This window comes from Phacochoerus africanus, chromosome 3, assembly GCF_016906955.1.
Source record: "Phacochoerus africanus isolate WHEZ1 chromosome 3, ROS_Pafr_v1, whole genome shotgun sequence".
NCBI lineage: Eukaryota > Metazoa > Chordata > Mammalia > Artiodactyla > Suidae > Phacochoerus > Phacochoerus africanus.
The window spans coordinates 52,168,577-52,185,434 of NC_062546.1; the positions used below are offsets into that span (position 1 = coordinate 52,168,577).

Below are 16,858 nucleotides of genomic sequence, written 5' to 3' on the forward strand. Positions count from 1 at the left end.
TATTTGTTGGTAGACTTACTGGTGTGTTGCCTTTGACGCCTGCTTAATTTTACACAGTACTGTTAAAGCATCTGACAGAAGGTCCTCTTACTTGGTCTTTTCTGAACATGCAGCACTGCCACCTTGTTGCCAAAGTTTTGTCTGATTGAAAGTGCTTGAAAATCAAATGAACTCCTGTTGTGTAAAAGAGCTTACTCTGTTGGTGCTTGCGAAAACAGCTTAAGAGGAGATAGTATTCTTGGACTGAATTCAGTAATTAGCATAATTGTGATGCTCAGTATTGTTCCCCAGAGCACGCCCCTTGGCCAGATCTCCCATTAAGAGGACACTGATGTTGTCCTGTTGGATAAACCCCCGCACACATGATGCAGATCAGCGAGTTCCTGCCGGCCACGCCGGTGCAGTTAATTTTAGCTGGGGTTTGTTCTATGAGTTGTAAAACTGTTTACCCAAGTAGAAGTTAGTAAGCTGAAATGTGACTTCTCGCCCGATGTGAGAGGAGCCTGTTTTAGACTGAGATTGTGTTCGTGATCCGAGGAGCAGTCTTCTGAAGAATTGCAGCTCCGATTTCCTTTGAAAGTACTTTGTAAGTACTGAGTGAATTTCTAAGATTTTTTAGAAATCTTTGTTCTTTGGTCTTTTCTCCTTGAATCTTCCTAATATTGCTATCACAGTAATTTTTTTTTTTTTCTCTCTCTCGGGGAAACTGGAAACTCTGGGATGGGTACTTGAGGGTGTTCTAAGAATGGAGCTAAAAGGTTTTTTTCCTGAAACGTATTCTGCTGCAAGAAACCTGCCTTACTCAATTTGCCTAGGAGAAAGTATTTGATTCTTACTATTTTTATCTTTGCAAAAGCAACCTGTGGATTATTACATATTTTACCAGTTAAAATCTTTGGTTAATAGAGTGGTGTGTTAATGAGCTTTATTTTCAATGGTAACCTAACTCTTAGAGGAAAAAACATGTTAAAAATTCCTGTGAAATTGTACTTACCGTGAGTTACAAGTTTATGTGCAGAAATAATGAGTGTCAAATGTGATTTTGTAAAATATGCAGATGGCGAGTTTTTTCTTTTTAAGGAGGATTGTTGTCCTTAAAAACAGACCCTCCTAACTCCTTCCTAAAGAGAAGCTCTTAAAAAAATAAACGTAAATTTAGGAGGACGCCTTATGGCTAGTAATTGAACACATCCTTTGGAAGATGGATTTAGTAATCACAATTAATCAAAGGTCATGGAATTCCCTAATCCTGACTCTGCTCTTGATTTAACACGTTGCTGCCAATTTAAATTTGGACTGAAGAAACCTAAAGATTTTAACATAGAATAAATATTTTGAGTTGAGTCTTAATCACCTTTGCTAAAGTTTGAAGTGTTTTAATTCCAAGGACTCTGACTTCATGCCAAACAGCTTGCTTATGACAGGGAACCGACAGGAATTTCTTAATCCATTAATGTGTAAATTATCTCCCCTCTGGGAATGTGGATTTTAAGGCACCGATTCTAATGGGTGGTGTCTTTGCTGTTCCCCAGACCTCAGGGCTCCAGTATCTGTGGGCCTTGAGGAAGGCATGCCCTTAGATGCCATTTTCCATTTGGAAAGCTGCATTTAAAGACTTCTTTTTTGTTATATATTGTCTGATTTTTAAATCCCAACGACCCAAGGTGCCAACAATGAAAGGAAATGTTTCAGTGGCACAGTTAGTAGGACAAGAATGTAAGAAGGAAAAAGAGAACTGAGTTCTTGGGCTATTTTTAGAAAGAAACTTAAAAAAAAAAAAGAAAAACTTAAGCCTTTTTATTGAGCAGAAGAGAAGTGTGCCGCCCAGATCCCTGGCAATTATAATGGCAAAGTCTGTAATGTCATCTTCAGCCGTTCAAGGGCCGATGAGCGTGTCCTTCAGAGTATATACTTTTATCCAAAGGAACTAACTGTTCTTCTGTTAACTGTTACCAAGGCACCATCAGAATGCCAGTCTTTAGAGGTGTGCTGTAGTTGGACATTAGCTCATTTTCAAGCTGTTATTCATCTGCTCCGTTGTAGTTTAGTCCTGCGGAAAAGAAAAGCTGTTTAAGAGCCATCTAGTTTTTAATTTAACGAAAAGGAGTTTCCAGAGGTGTTTGCACCATGAGGAAGCCTGTGTTCTTTTAGGAGGAGTTGCTGAAATGCTCATCACCACTTGCAGCCTGTTGGCCTTGGTGATTTACGCGCGCTGTGAAACGGTGATAGAGGCAGAAGAGCACGTTTCCATGATGTCAGGGTCGGGGTGGGACTCTCTCCTGTTTGCCCGTGATGATGCTCCTCCCTGCTACGGTCACAGTCCCCTCCTGAGAAGAGGCTTTGTGGACTAGCTGTGACCTTGGCCCTGACAGGTCCCTGTGCACTCACCTCAGCCTCCCACGGGAATCCAGATGCCGAGAAACCTGGGTAGCTCTGGGCCTGTGGCCGGAGCCTGTGGCTTCAGCTGTGTGCTGGGCACACTGCTCTTGACTTGGTGCCTCCTGGCAGCCCGCCCTCCCGTCCTCATCCTCCCCCTCTCAAAATAGTTCTAGCCCCAGAGGCCCTGACAGAGGAACTCCTGACTGCTCTGGATTCCTAGAGAAGGGCCATCTGCTGTAAGCCTCAAGGGGGCTCAGGGAGACAGAGAGGACCCTTCCTCTGGATGCCCCACGTCCACGTGCGGCTGTCCATGGGGCACTGTGGCTGGATGGGAACTTCTGTTATCACCAGCTTGCAATTAGATTTTTTTTTTTTTAGGGCCGCACCTGCAGGATATGCAAGTTCCCAGGCTAGGGGTCGAATCGGATCTATAGCTGCCAGCCTGTACCACAGCCACAGCAATGCCAGATTCAGGCCACATCTGTGATCTACACCGCAGCTCATGGCAACGCCAGATCCTTAGCACATTGAGTGAGGCCAAGGATCGAACCCGTATCCTCATGGATTCTAGTCGGGTTTGTTACCACTGAGCTACGACGGGAACTCCCCAGCTTCCCTTTTGGTTTGGAGCTGCTCAGGGACCACAGCTCTAGAATGTTCTCTCCCAGAAGGAAATGTTGCAGGGCTCAGGGTCAATGCTGAATTTCCACGTTCTATCTGGAGTGAAAGGAGCAGCGGGGGCGGTGGGTGGGCTTGGGCTTTGCCATCTAGGGCACAGGGTGTGGTCGTAGGACCCAGCCTCCGGGCAGGGAATCTGAGGGCTCCTGGAAATGCTGGGGCACTGTTACTGTTCAGCTTGTAGTAAGCGCCCCCAGAGCCAAACAATGCACAAAGGAAGCGATGGTGCCTACTCGCCAAGAACCCTCGTGCTCGAAGTAGGCGGGCCCCAGAGCTGACTTACACATCGAGTGAGCTGGCAGAGCTGAGAATGGAAGGAAGGAGAGGAGAACAGGGTGAGCAGGGAAGGTCCGGGGTCACCCTCAGGCCACCTTTCAGTTCATCTGGCCTTTTGCCAGGGGCAGAGCCACCGGGCACTGCCTTCCCTGTTCCTGGGAAGGAATAGAGGTGGGGGAGAGGACGGCCTCCAGGGCCTGACCCACAACCCCAGTTCTCTGTGATGATCCCCGGCACTGGGAGGAGGCTCAGGAGTTTCCGCCTGCACCTGGACTGTTGCTGTTCTGTAGAGCAAGAGACATGATGCGTCTAAAAGGCAGGCAGTGTCTTTTCTCCATAGAGTGCTCTTGGGGTGGAAGTACGAATTGGGGTTCCAGATTTTCTCTCCCTTTGAAACTGAAATATTCCCGAACTAGTTACTTAACCCCGTTCTGGTTTGGGATGTTGAGTCAACTGTTAAATTAGGGAAGTGCCTTGAACTGCTCAGAAGAAAGGTGTTTCGAAGGCCAACTCAGCGTTATTGCAGCTCTCAGAGGAGTCAGAAGGCTGTGAATCAGAGGCAGTAAAAAAGGTGAGTTCGGGTATTGGAGATTAATAAATAGGAGGATGGGTATGAATCTGTGAGTCATTTTCCCTTTATACTCAAGCTCATCCCATCACTGACTAAGGTTCTGGGTCTCATTCCATGGCTCCACAACTGAGAGAACCTTGGAGAGACTGCAACAGAGAAGCTCAGAAATGACTAAAGGGTTGAAAAATGATGCCTGTGCTAAGATGTTAGGGAACTTCTCTTCTTTAGCCCGGAGGGGAAAAAATGACCAGGGGACTTGTGAATTGTTAGTCAAGCATCTGTGTGCTTCGGTACCAGCGAACAGTGGCCGGCTAGGATTCAGTTCTCTCGAGGATGTGAGTGTTTGGTCCAGTTAGGGTTGAGTCAGAACCGCGGTCCCCACAGTGTGGTCCACTAACCTCAGCATCAGTAGCACCTGGGAGCTTGTGAGAATTGCACATTCTCAGGCCCCACTCAGGACCTGCCAATTCAGAAACTATGGGATGGGGCCCAGCAACCTGTCTTTGAACTAGCTGCCCCACCCCCACCCCCACGTAATTCAGATGCACACTGAAGTTTGCGGACCACTAGACAAGGTACTAGAAGGGTTCTTATAAATTGAGGACTTGGGGTACAGCAAAGTCTAAACTTTTTTCCTGAAGTCTCTAAAAGATGGGTTTGGATTGGTTTGCAACGTTTTCAACATTCTGTCTGCAGTCAGAAGGTCACTGACCTCCCAGAGTCCGAGTAGCCCTGACTCTGCTCTGGATTTCCTTCGTCACTTAAGATGAATAATAATAAAAAAAAAATTTTTAAAAAAGAAGATGAATAATTAACCAGGAGAATTGGGCAATTACTTTTCTGAACTCAGTAGTTAAGACAGTGCCCATGTCGTGTGATCACATGAGATGTTGTGATAGTAATAAGTTGTGTTATCAGATAGATCCTGCTTAGATCACAGTCCTGTTAATTACAGCGACTGTCTCCTTCCCACCTGAGGAGAGGTTTGGGCAGTGGTCAGAGGGGGAGCCCTTTGCTGCTAGCCCAGAACCCCTCCATGTCACAGCTGCTGGCTGGGTGGCTGCTCTTTTCACAGAGCGCCTTTCAAAAGAAAGGTAACCGCAGGGAAGTTTGTCTCTACCCCCTTGTCCTGCCTCTGTCACTTCCACCTGCAGGAATGCCCTGCCTTCTGCCTGCACAGGAATCCCATCTGGTGCCCTGGAAACTGGGGACAGTGGGGGACCTAAGTATCTAGCATTGGCAGGTCTCTCCAAGACCTGGAGGCCACAGACCTATTTATCCTGTTGCTTTGTATCTATAGCAGACAGCGGATGGTACACAGAGTAGACACTTGGCACAAATACGTAGTTCATTATTCTGTGGCAGCATCCAAGGTCACAGGGGCTCTGCACTCTGCCATGTAGCTAAGGATCTAGAGTCAGGAAATCAGCAGTTCTGACCCTTCCCCATCAAAATACTTGTTCCTAAGAGTCCCTCTACCCCCGCCCCCCAATTTTGCACATAATATCAATGCATCTTAATTCAATTATCTTTGCCACTCTTATATATTTTTCCTTTGTATTTTTGCTTGGAACTGTCTGTGGTTGAAAACACAAACTCCCAGGGGGTGGGGTGAGAGGTCTATTGTGCTACATTGTATAGCATTTAATGCATTCAGAGCTTGCCCCATCAGAATGAGGAAGGGGTCCTCTGAGGACATGCTTGGCCAGCCCTGCCTTAGAAAGTGTCGCACAGGCAGCGAACGGCTGTCCCCAGAGAGGACACGTTCTGCCTTGGCGGGAGCCCTGAGGCCCCGAGGCTTTAGCACTGAGAATTGGCATCGGTGGGAGCCTGGGCTTTCATAGCCGTAGTTAACTACACCTCTGCAGAGTATTAAAGACCTTCAAGTGAGGGCTCCTGGCTCAGACCCCAGTTTGCCTTGTATGGGGAACGAGACGGTTAAAGGCCGCAGGTGTGTATTCTGAGCCGTTTGTGAGCCTTCAGACCTCGATATGTTGGAAAAAACTGACCTCTCAGATGTTAAGCTGTGGGCACTGTTACTTCCCGAGGCCATGTCCCTGTGCAGAGTGTGCAAGGCCTGCTCAGTGTGCTGGCTGTGCACAGAGGCACTTGATTGGTCTCAGCAATCCAGAGGGCAGGCGGCTGATTTTAACACCCTGGATCAGTCTCCGAATAGGAAACGTTTTCTTTAAAACCCATGAACTCTCAACAACTATATCTAGTAGGGAAGATTCCAAATGTCTGGTCGATTTATTTCTTAATAAATAGCAGGGGAAAGGCTATTTTCATTTCTCTACAAAGAGGAATGATTGACTGGTCCTTTTGGTATTACATCCTGGCAGAAATAATTTTGTTTTCAAAATCAGTCGTATCTTGCCCACATATATGTCGTGAAAAATGAGAGTTGTGGAGTTCTCGTTGTGGCTCAGCAGTAATGAACCCAGCTAGTATCCATGAGGACATGGGTTTAGTTCCTGGCCCCACACAGTGTGTTAAGGATCTGGTGTTGCTGTGAGCTGCAGTGTAGGTCACAGATGCCGCTTCGATGTGGCGTTGCTGTGGCTGCGGTGTAGGCCAGCAGCTGTACCTTTGATTTGATCCCTGCCCTGGGAACTTCCATGTGCTGCGGGTGCAACTCTAAAAATTTTTAAAAAATTTTTTAATAAAATTAAACTTCTGGGAGTTCCTGTTGTGGCTCAGCAGGTTGAAGACTTGACATTGTCTCTGTGAGAATGTGGGTTCCATCCCTGGCCTCTGCTCAGTGGGTCAAGGAGTCGGCATTGCTGCAAGCTGTGGTGTAGGTCGCCCATGTGGCTCGGATCTGGTGTGGCTGTGGCTGTGGTGTAGACCTGGAGCTGCAGCTCTGATTAGACCCCTAGCCTGGGAACTTCCATATGCCACAAATGTGGCCCTAAAAAGAAAAAAAAAAAATCTTTTTAATTTTAAAAATAAGACAGTAAAAAAAAAAAAAAAGCAAACACAAACTAGTACACCCAAATGTACACAAAAATAATGGTCATTTTGCAGTAATGGTCTGGGAGCTACCTTGTCTTCCTACTTTTCTATTTTTACTGAAATTTAGAGATGCACGTGTGTTATTTTTTTTCAGTGGGATGATCTGACTTATCTTTAAGGCAGAGACTTGAGATCTTAGCTCTTGGGAAGAGGCCCACTCAGACTGATCTGTAGAAACTACTAATGGCGTGTGAAAGATCCAGCAATGGACTCCTTTTAGTACTTGTTGCTCTGGAAGTTCAGTGACATGGATCTCATGTATATGCCAGGATCTCAGGCTTGGTATTATTTGGAGAGCAGAGGAAGGAAGCTGGGACATCCAAGATATTTTTAAAAGTCATTTAAAATAGTACTTCTGGTGTCACAATTACCCACATAAGTTTTATGAGGAACCATCCTTATAGATCTTAGCTGCGGAGTAGTAGATGGTGGATCTGTGTGCCATAGCCTTAGATGATACTTTGGGCAATGAGGGATGATGGAAGGAGCAGGTCACCCGGCCAGTGTTTCCTGAGCACTGCTCTGCATGGTGTCAGTGTGTATTTCAGTGGCGTTTACTGAGGTGACAATGCTTAAGAGAGCACTGGCTCCCTCAGTGATCTCTGCCAAATGCTGCCAGGGTGTCCTTGTGGCCTTAATCAGAATGCTATTTTGAGAAGCTGTTTTGCTACTGGTGGTAGTTGATTTTTTTTTTTTTTTTGGCGCTTTTTTAGGGCTGCACTTTCGGCATATGGAAGTTCCCAGGCTAGGGGTCTAAGCGGAGCTACGGCTGCTGGCTCACACCATGGCCACAGCCACAGCAGATCCGAGCAGTGTCTGCAACCTATGCCACAGCTCATGGCAATGCCAAATCCTTAATCCACTGAGTGAGGCCAGCGATCAAACCCATACCTTCATGGATCTCAGTCTGGTTTGTAAGCCACTGAGCTGCAACGGGAACTCCCGGTGGCAGTTGATTTAAGGACAGTCTTGAACAGAAATAGGAGGCCTCCCTTTCCCCGCTTTGTAGGGTGACAAAAAAGAATAAGTACTTTCGATGGTTCTTTAAAGAGTCTCTCTTTGAAGTCTGTTCCTGAGCTTTGGCCCAAATGACTGGATCCATTACCAGGTTTACTTGGGGACTGAGGTCTGGACTGAGATTCAGTTGAATCCACTTTGAACAAAACTAACACCTTAAACTTACTTTAATGCCCAAGTGCCTTGGGAAACTAAAAGGAATCTAGGCTCTTGCATGGCCATATTTTGGCCTCGCCTTTGGTTCAGAACCTTTGTTACTCATCAGGAGTGTTTCCCAGAATCCCTGGAACTGAGAAAGCTGGTTTTTCAAGTTTTCTTCTTACCAGTTTTCATCCTTACAAGGAATGCTCTTCTCCTCATCTTCTCCTTCCTTTCTTCATCATCTGGTCTCTTTCTCTTGCAATTACTTGGTGGGAATCATCTCAGAATCCTTCTCTGCACGCTTACCTCCCTGAGGAACATATCCCACTTGGGTTCATCTTCATCTTCTCTGGGGAAGGGAGGGGAAAAGAGCTGCGGGTGAATCCCGTAACCCAAACAATCAGATAGTCAGCGGATGGAGCCCTGTTCCTGGTGAGGACTGCGGTGGCCACCTCAGCGTTTCCCAGCTGCCAAGCGCTTCCAGCTCTGGTGAGTCCCTGAGCTGCCGAATTACACACACACAGACACACCTGTGGTGGGGGCACAGATGTGTAGCAAGATGGAATAAGTAGGTGGTTACAGTTTGATTGACCAGGTGCTTTGTAAGGTGAGTGGCGTGAAGGAAGAAAGATACCGTTTTATTTATTTATTTTTATTTTATGCTACTTATTTCTTTTTTTGTCTTTGTAGGGCCACACCTACGCCATGATGGAAGTTCCCAGGCTGGGGGTCACATCAGAGCTGTAGCTGCCTGCCTACACCACAGCCACAGCAATTCAGGATCCAAGCTGCGTCTTCGACCTACACCACAGTTCACAGCAACGCCAGACCCTTAACCCACTGAGCGAGGCCAGGGTTCAAACCCGCATCCTCATGGGTACTAGTGGGGTTCGTTACCACTCAGCCACAACGGGAACTCCTGAGAACATCTTTTTAAAAGGGATAAAGCAGGTGGAAATATTTCTAGACTACATTCAAAAAGGCAGGAAACTGGTGGCTGTTGAGGGAGAGGGTAGCTTTTGTAAGAGCAAGAGAAGCAATCTTGGCTTCAGAATTTGGACTGAGTTTATTTTCAGCCTTTTTGTTTTTTTAGTTTGTGCATTCATTTTTTTGTTTTGCTTATTTTTGCCTTTACTCTGAGACTGAATACAGAAATGAGAGGTTGTGGATGTTCTCAACCTACTGAGGTCATAGGGAGTTATCAGCGAGTTCATCTACGATTAGAAAGGTTTTTGTTTTGTTTTGTTTTGTTTGTCTTTTCTAGGTCCGTACCCGTGGCATATTGAGGTTCCCAGGCTAGGGGTCTAATCTGAGCTGTGGCCGCCGGCCTACACCAGAGCCACAGCAATGCAGGATCCGAGCCATGTCTGTGACCTACACTGCAGCTCACAGCAATGCTGGTTCCTTAACCCACTGAGCGAGGCCAGGGATCAAACCCGAAACCTCATGGTTCCTGGTCAGATTCTTTAACCACTGAGCCATGATGGGAACTCTAAGAAAGGTTTTAAAAAGAAAGAGTGATTGCTTTCAACTTGGCCTGAAATTAAAGTTGTGGCTGGAGCAGGAAGGGAGACTTCGCCAGCATGGCCTGTCACCCTGTGCCTTGGCCTGCCACGCAGAGTTGAATATTCCTGGGGACCTGGCAGGTAGCACGTCCAGCCTCACATCCCCTTCTGTCAGGCCTGATTTTCGCCATCTACTTTTGTTTACATTCATTTGATTTTTCCCTTATCTTTAAGTCATAGGGTCTTCGGGCTCTATGAGATTTGTCAGTAACAATTAAGTAAATCCAGACTTCTCACTTGAAGAAAAATGACTTGAAGCTTAACCCAGAAGAGACTTCTTTGATCAGGTGTCAAAGCTTGCCATTATCATACTAACTGTTCATGATTAGAATGATGTGGGTTTTTTTAAGGCTAATTTGTATCATGTTCTGAGAAGAAATGATCCACAATAGGCAAGAGTATAATAAAAAAGATTTTTTTTCTCTCTTCCTATTCCATATTAAATAGGACCAAATAGAACTTCTATGATCAGTAGTCCAGTTGGATCCAGCTATGTGAGCACAATACAGATGTAGAGCTATCTTTTCTTACAAAGCAAATCCAACCACTTAAAAATGTACATACAGGAGTTCCCATCATGGCCCAGTAGAAACATATCTGACTAGGATCCATGAGGACGCAGGTTTAATCCCTGGCCTTGCTCAGGAGGTTAAGGATCCAGTGTTGCCATGAGCTGTGGTGTAGGTTGCAGATGAGGCTCAGATATGGCATTGCTGTGGCAGAGGCCAGCGGCTACAGCTCCGATTTGACCCACAGCCTGGGAACTAATGTGCCGCAGGGTACGGCCCTAAAAAGAAAAAAAAAATAATAATAATAATAATACACACACACACACACACACAGTAAAATTTACTTTTTCTGGTGTTCAGTTTGAGTGTTTACACATGCTTAGGATTTTATGACCAGCAGCACAGACAAGATACATAATAATTCCAACTCTCCAAACATTACTCTTGTGCTGCCCCTTGTTTTCAGACCTTCCTTCTTTCCCTTGCTCTCTGAACTGTGAAAGTCGCCTCTAAGCCTCACATGTCTTGGTAAAGGGTAAAAATCGTAACTAGCTAAGGGGGCTTAAGCACAACCTTTGACCAGTCAGTGGCATATGCTGTTTCATGGGTGATCCCTAGCAAGCCAGACTGAAATATAAAAACAAGGGGAAATATCTGAGCAGGGACATCAACACTGTACACCATAGGGAAAGTAGACTCCCCAGAATTAGTTCAGTCAAGTAAACAACCAACCAAATAACAACAAGGCTCTGGGCAGTGGGGGTACTAGGAACCAGAATTGCTACAGTATATTATCTAAAACGTCCATTTTTCAGCAAAAAATTATGAGACATTAGCGCAACTGGAAAGTGTGGCACATACACAGGAGAAATAAGTAAACAGCAACGACTTGTCCTGAAGGGGCCTATTTTATTGAACTTTGCAGACAAAGACTTCAAAGCAGCTATTATTATCTTAGTTCAAAAGCTAAAAGAAACCATTCTTAAAGAATTAAAGGAAGGTGTGGTGGCAGTGACTCATCAAGTAGAGACTATCCTTAAAGAGATGATTTTAAAAAAAGAACCGAATGTGGATATGATACCAAAAGCAAAAGCAACAGAAGTAAGAATAAATTGGACTAGATGAAAATTAAAAGCTTCTGTACATCAAATGTCACTGTCAACAGAGTAAAAAGCCAACCTACAGAATGGGAGAAAATATTTGTAAATCATATATCTGATAAGGGGTTCATATCCAGAATATAAATATATAAAGAATTCCTATAACTTGAATAGCAAAAACAAAAGAATCTAATTCAGAAATGGGCGAAGGACTTAAATAAACATTACACCGAAGAAGATGTACAAAAGATCAGCACATGCATGAAAAGATGCTCACCATCACTAATCATTAGAGAAATGAAAATTAAAACCACAATGAGATATCACCTCATATCCACTAGGATGGCTACTGTTTAAAAACAAAATAAAATAGAAGGTAATGTGTTGATGAGGAAGTGGAGAAATTGTAACTTTTGTGCACTGTTGATGAGAATTTGAAATGGTGGAACTGTTGTCAAAATAGTATGGCAGTGGAGTTCCTGTCATGGGGCATCGGAAACGAATCTTGACTAAGAACCATGAGTGGGTTAAGAATTCGGTGTTGCCATGACCTGTGGTGTAGGTCACAGACGCGGTTTGGATCTGGCGTTGCTGTGGCCCTGGCAACAAATTAAAAGCCTCTTTAGGCCGGCAACTGTAGCTCCAATTCAACCCTAGCCTGGGAATCTCCTTGAGCTTTGGCTGTGGCCCTAAAAAGCAAAAAAAAAAAAAAAAAAGTGTGGCAGTTCCTCAAAAAATTAAAAACAGATTTACCACATGATTGAGCAATACCATTACTGGATATATACCTAAAAGAATTAAAAGCAGGGACTTGAAAAGATATTTGTACACCCATTTTAATAGCCTTATTCAGAACAGCCAAAGAGTAGAAGTGACCCAAAAAGTAGACGTGACCCAGACATCCATCAGCAGCTGAATGGATAAAGAAAACGTGATCTGTACATGCAGTGAAGTATTATTCAGCCTAAAAATAGAAGGAAATTCTGACACCTGCTGCAACATGGATGAACTTTGAAAACATTTTGCTAAGTGAAATAAAACAATCACAAAAGCAAATACTGTATGATTTCAGTCATACGACATAGAGTAGTCAGATTCATAGAGACAAAAGGTAGAATGGTGATTGCTAGGGAGAAGGGAAGACTATTGTTTACTGGGTAAAGAGTTTCAGTTTTATAAGATTAAAAAGGTCTGTAGATGGATATGATGTTTACATAATAGTGTGAATGTACTTAATGTCACTGAACTGTACAGATTAAAAATGGTTAGTAGTAATTAACACTACAATGTAAGTGAAACACTTCAATTTAAAAAACAGTTAAATTGCAGGAGTTCCCATGGTGGCACAGTGGTCTCAGACCCAACTAGTATCTATGAGGACTCGGGCTCTATGTCTGGCGCTGCTCAGTAGGTTAGGGATCTGGTGTTGCTGTGAGCTGTGGTATAGGTCACAGCCACAGCTCAGATCCCACATTGCTGTGGCTGTGGTGTAGGCTGGCAGGTGCAGCTCCAATTCGGCCCCTTGCTTGGGGACTTCCATATGCCACAGGTTCAGCCTTGAAAGGACCAGAAAAAAAAAAAGAAAAGGTTAAATGATAGATTTTATTTTTAACACAATTAAAACATTTGTAATGGATTTGGAGTTGCAAAATGCATAAACTAAAATGAAAAACTCTTTGGAGGCTCAACAGTAGATCTGAGTTGTCAGAAGAAGGAATCAGTGAACTTGAAGATAGAGCCCTAGAGATAATGCAGACTAAAGAACTGAAAGAAAAGTGAACAGAACCACAGAAAAATATAGGCCCCTATTAAGTGCACCAATAGAAATACCAGAAGTAGAAGAGAAAGGGGCAGAATAAACATTCAAAAAATAATGGCTGACAAGTTGATGAAAAACATTAATGTACACACCCAAAATGTTTAACAGACATGGATCATGATAAACACAAAGAGGTCACCACTCAGACATGTTTATAGCTGAAATTTTGAAAGACAGAAAATTGGAAAGCAGCAAGGGAGAAGTGACTCCTTAAGTATGAGGGACGCACCCCACCAATAAGACTAACAGCTGATGTCTTGTCAGGAACAGTGGTTGCCAGCAGGCAGTGGAAGACATGTGAACATGCTGAAAGAATCCTATGTCCTGCAGAACTATCTTTTTAAATAAAAGCATTCCCAAGTAAATAAGAACTAGAAGAATGCACTGTTAGTGGACCTACAAGAAATACTCAAAGAAGTTCACTAGGCTCAAAGGAAGTGACACAAGACAGCAATTTGAACACACATGCACATGTGCGTGTGCTCCAGTTATGGTAATTAAGAAGGTAATGAATACACACACACACACAAGCTCCAGTAAAGGTAATTAAGTAGGTAATGATAAAATATGGTATAATTACATATTTCCTTTTCTTTTATCTGATCTCAAACATCACTAAAGAGCAGCTTATATCTACCTGCTTTCTACTTGTTAGAAGAAAGTGTCTTGTGTTCACTTTTAGGCATCCTCCAAAGCTCTGAGTTTTGCCAAGGGAAAAACGGGAGGCTAAGGAAGGTAGTGAGTTGCCCAAGAAAGTTTATCATGCATGAAGAATTAAGTGCCCAGGCGTACTCTCGGAATTAGGAAATAATTTTCAAAGCTTTTTTGTTTTTGTTTTTTAGGGCCGCACCCACGGCATATGGAGGTTCCCAGGCTAGGGGTCCAATCAGAGCTACAGCTGCCAGCCTACACCACAGCCACAGCAACGCCACAGCCTAGCCGTATCTGCAACCTACACCACAGCTCATGGCAATGCCGGATCCTCAATCCACTGAGCGAGGCCAGGGATCAAACCCGCAACCTCATGGTTCCTAGTCAGATTCGTTTCCACTGTGCCATGATGGGAACTCCAGTTTTCAAAGGAATTCTGTAAACTGCCATACCTCTCTTATATTTTTTTAACTTATATTTCCAAGGTTCTTGGAAGGTGACATCAAGCAAATGCTTGTGGTTTCTTAATTTAGTAGATAGACTTTAACTTCATTCTGAGAGATACGAAGAACTGCTAAATTTTCCCCTGATTTACTGACCAGATGAACAATTTATGGACCTACTGCCTTGTGTAGGCTGCTTACACTGCTAGTTAGCACAGTATCGGTGGAATTGAATCAAATTTTCAGACTTTTTTTTTAATTTTTAAGCTTTTTATTTTAATATTTTTTATTAAAGTATAGTTGATTTACAATGTTGTGTTAATTTTAGGTATACAGCACAGCGATTCATTTATATACACATATACTCTTACAGATTCTTTTCCATTGTAGGTTATTATAAGATATTAAGACTTCAGACACTTGAACAGACTTCGCTATATCACAGAGAGCAAAAAGTCCAACTAAATCAATTTAATGGTTATTTAATGGTCTCTTGCTTCTGCTGCCTAAGAACTATTGCTTCAGAACCTCTGGAATGAGAACAAGAAATATGGGCCTGGAAGTAGCACATGGAAAATAGTTGCTATAATAATCTTCATCTGTCAACTCTTCTATTTATGTTAATGTTCCCTTAATAGAAATAATATGTAGTAGTATCAGGAATCAATGTTTTTATAAGTATCATTCACATTTTTATTGAGCTTCCATTACAGTCAGACCAAAACTAGCAAATAAATATGTAAGAACCAAGAGATCTATTTATATACATCGTTCCATTTTAAACTGTGGCTGGAGGGAAAGTATTTCCCTAATATAGCTCTTGGAACTTGGTCAAACAGTCCAGCACTTCAGGGCACGGACTTGGAACAAGTGATCCTAGGTTTGCCGTTTGATAGAAGTGATGTTAACTGATTTGCTCGTGAAAACGAATCTATTTTTGCTGAGCAGTGAAGAAAAACAAATTTACCTAGAATATTTGGAGGGAACCTGTCTCTAGTGCCTAGAGGAAGGGAAAAATGTTTAGAAGCCATTTCTGTCTTGGAGTAGGAGTAAATAGGTAAAGCTTAGCTGTCAGTGGTTAAAGAATCCGACTAGGAACCATGAGGTTGCGGGTTCCATCCCTGGCCTCGCTCAGTGAGTTAAGGATCCGGCATTGCCGTGAAGTGTGGTATAGGTCGCAGACGCGACTGGATCCCGCCTTGTTGTGGCTCTGGTGTAGGTCGGTGGCTACAGCTCCGATTCGACCCCTAGCCTGGGAACCTCCAACATGCCGCAGGAGCGGCCCTAGAAAAAGCAGAAAGAAAAAAAAAAAAGAGTGGCTGATAATGTATTTCCTTATAGAGATCTTTTCATGGAATCACTCAACTGTCATTTCAAATGGAAACAATAGATAAAAGCTTTCTTATTGTAACCCGTCACACAGTCGTTTAAATCCCATTTGAACCTCTCCAAGGAAGTAGCACTTCTACCTCTTGAGGCAGTCTTTCACTTTCAGTTTTTTCTTTTTCAGATTTTTTCCCCCCATATAGATCATCACATAATATTGGGTAGAGTTCCCTGTGCTATACAGCAGGTCCCCATTTTTAAAAAATACTTTTTGGAGGTCCCTGGTGGTGCAGTAGGTTAAGGACCCGGCGTTGTCACTGCTATGGCTTGGGTTGCTCCTGTGGCACAGGTTAGATCCCTGGCCTAGGAACTTTAACATGCCATGTGTGCAGCCAGAAGGAAAAAATATATATATATATTTTTCATGTAAGTCATGTAGGAATTCCCAAATCTTCCCTTCCTAACTCCTCTAACTTTATCATTTTAATTAATTTTGCTTTTATTTCTTTATCCTTATAAAAATATATATTTACTTAATTTATGTAACACCTTCCCAGAGAGCAAAGGGCTGTGTGGAAAACATCTAAATAACACAAACACTTTATGAGCCAAGAAGAAATTTAAATGTCAGAATGACAAAAATGCAGGAGGGAGAGGAATATATCAGGACTGAGGCCTTGTGCAGACGGCCTGAGCCCGCGGGGTCTGCCATGGAAACTTTAGAGAGGACCAAAATAAGTTTGTTCGTGTTCCATAAATTCACGAGCGCCGCTGATTGCACTGCTCAAGAGAAGGTCAGAAATTTCCACCCCCTCTCCCCACAGGACAATCCTGTGGTTCATGGTTCCAGGCTAAACTGCCTCTTCCCGGCCCTGTGGTCTCTGGTTGCTGTAGAATAAAGGAGCTGGACAGGACTTGAAGCATCAGCTGACCTTGAAAATGGTCCAGGATGCAGGCTCTGTGGCAGGCATTCTTAGTAATCCACCCTTTTTATCACCCTCTCCTCTTTCCCTTTCATCTCTGCCTCTGTGTCCCCAGCTGAGGCTAGGACCTCAAGGAACCTCAGCTCCTAGGACTGGGACCTCAAGAAACCCTTAGCAGCCCCTACGGTGGGGGCTAGCATATAAAGAATGCCCGGGGGCTTCAGCCAGGAGCATCACTTCTGGTGCCCATACCCTGCCTTCATTGGAGCACCTCCATAGTGAGTGGATCGGTGTAACCTGTGCATTCAGTTAGGATGGTCACATCTTCAGGAAGCCCGTAATTTTTTTTTTTTTTTTTCTTTTTATGACCGCACCTGCGGCATATGGAAGTTCCTGGGCTAGGTTTCAAATCAGAGCCGCAACTGCAAGCCTTCGCCACAGCCAC

At 43.9% G+C, this 16,858-nt stretch overlaps 1 protein-coding gene across 7 annotated transcripts in view; it reads left to right on the plus strand.

Moving 5' to 3' along the window:
• The window catches only part of SLC20A2 (solute carrier family 20 member 2), a 117,457-nt gene that overhangs the window by 40,312 nt on the left and 60,287 nt on the right, over positions 1-16,858 (plus strand). Inside the window, exon 1 of one of the 7 annotated variants that reach the window (XM_047771777.1) lies at positions 158-586. The exons of 5 other annotated variants lie outside the window; for them this stretch is intronic. The gene's annotated coding sequence lies outside the window, so the exon portion shown is untranslated. Of the gene's footprint in view, positions 1-157; positions 587-8,242; positions 8,567-16,858 lie in introns of those variants that run through there. One more of the 7 variants, XM_047771779.1, reaches the window with a different exon arrangement.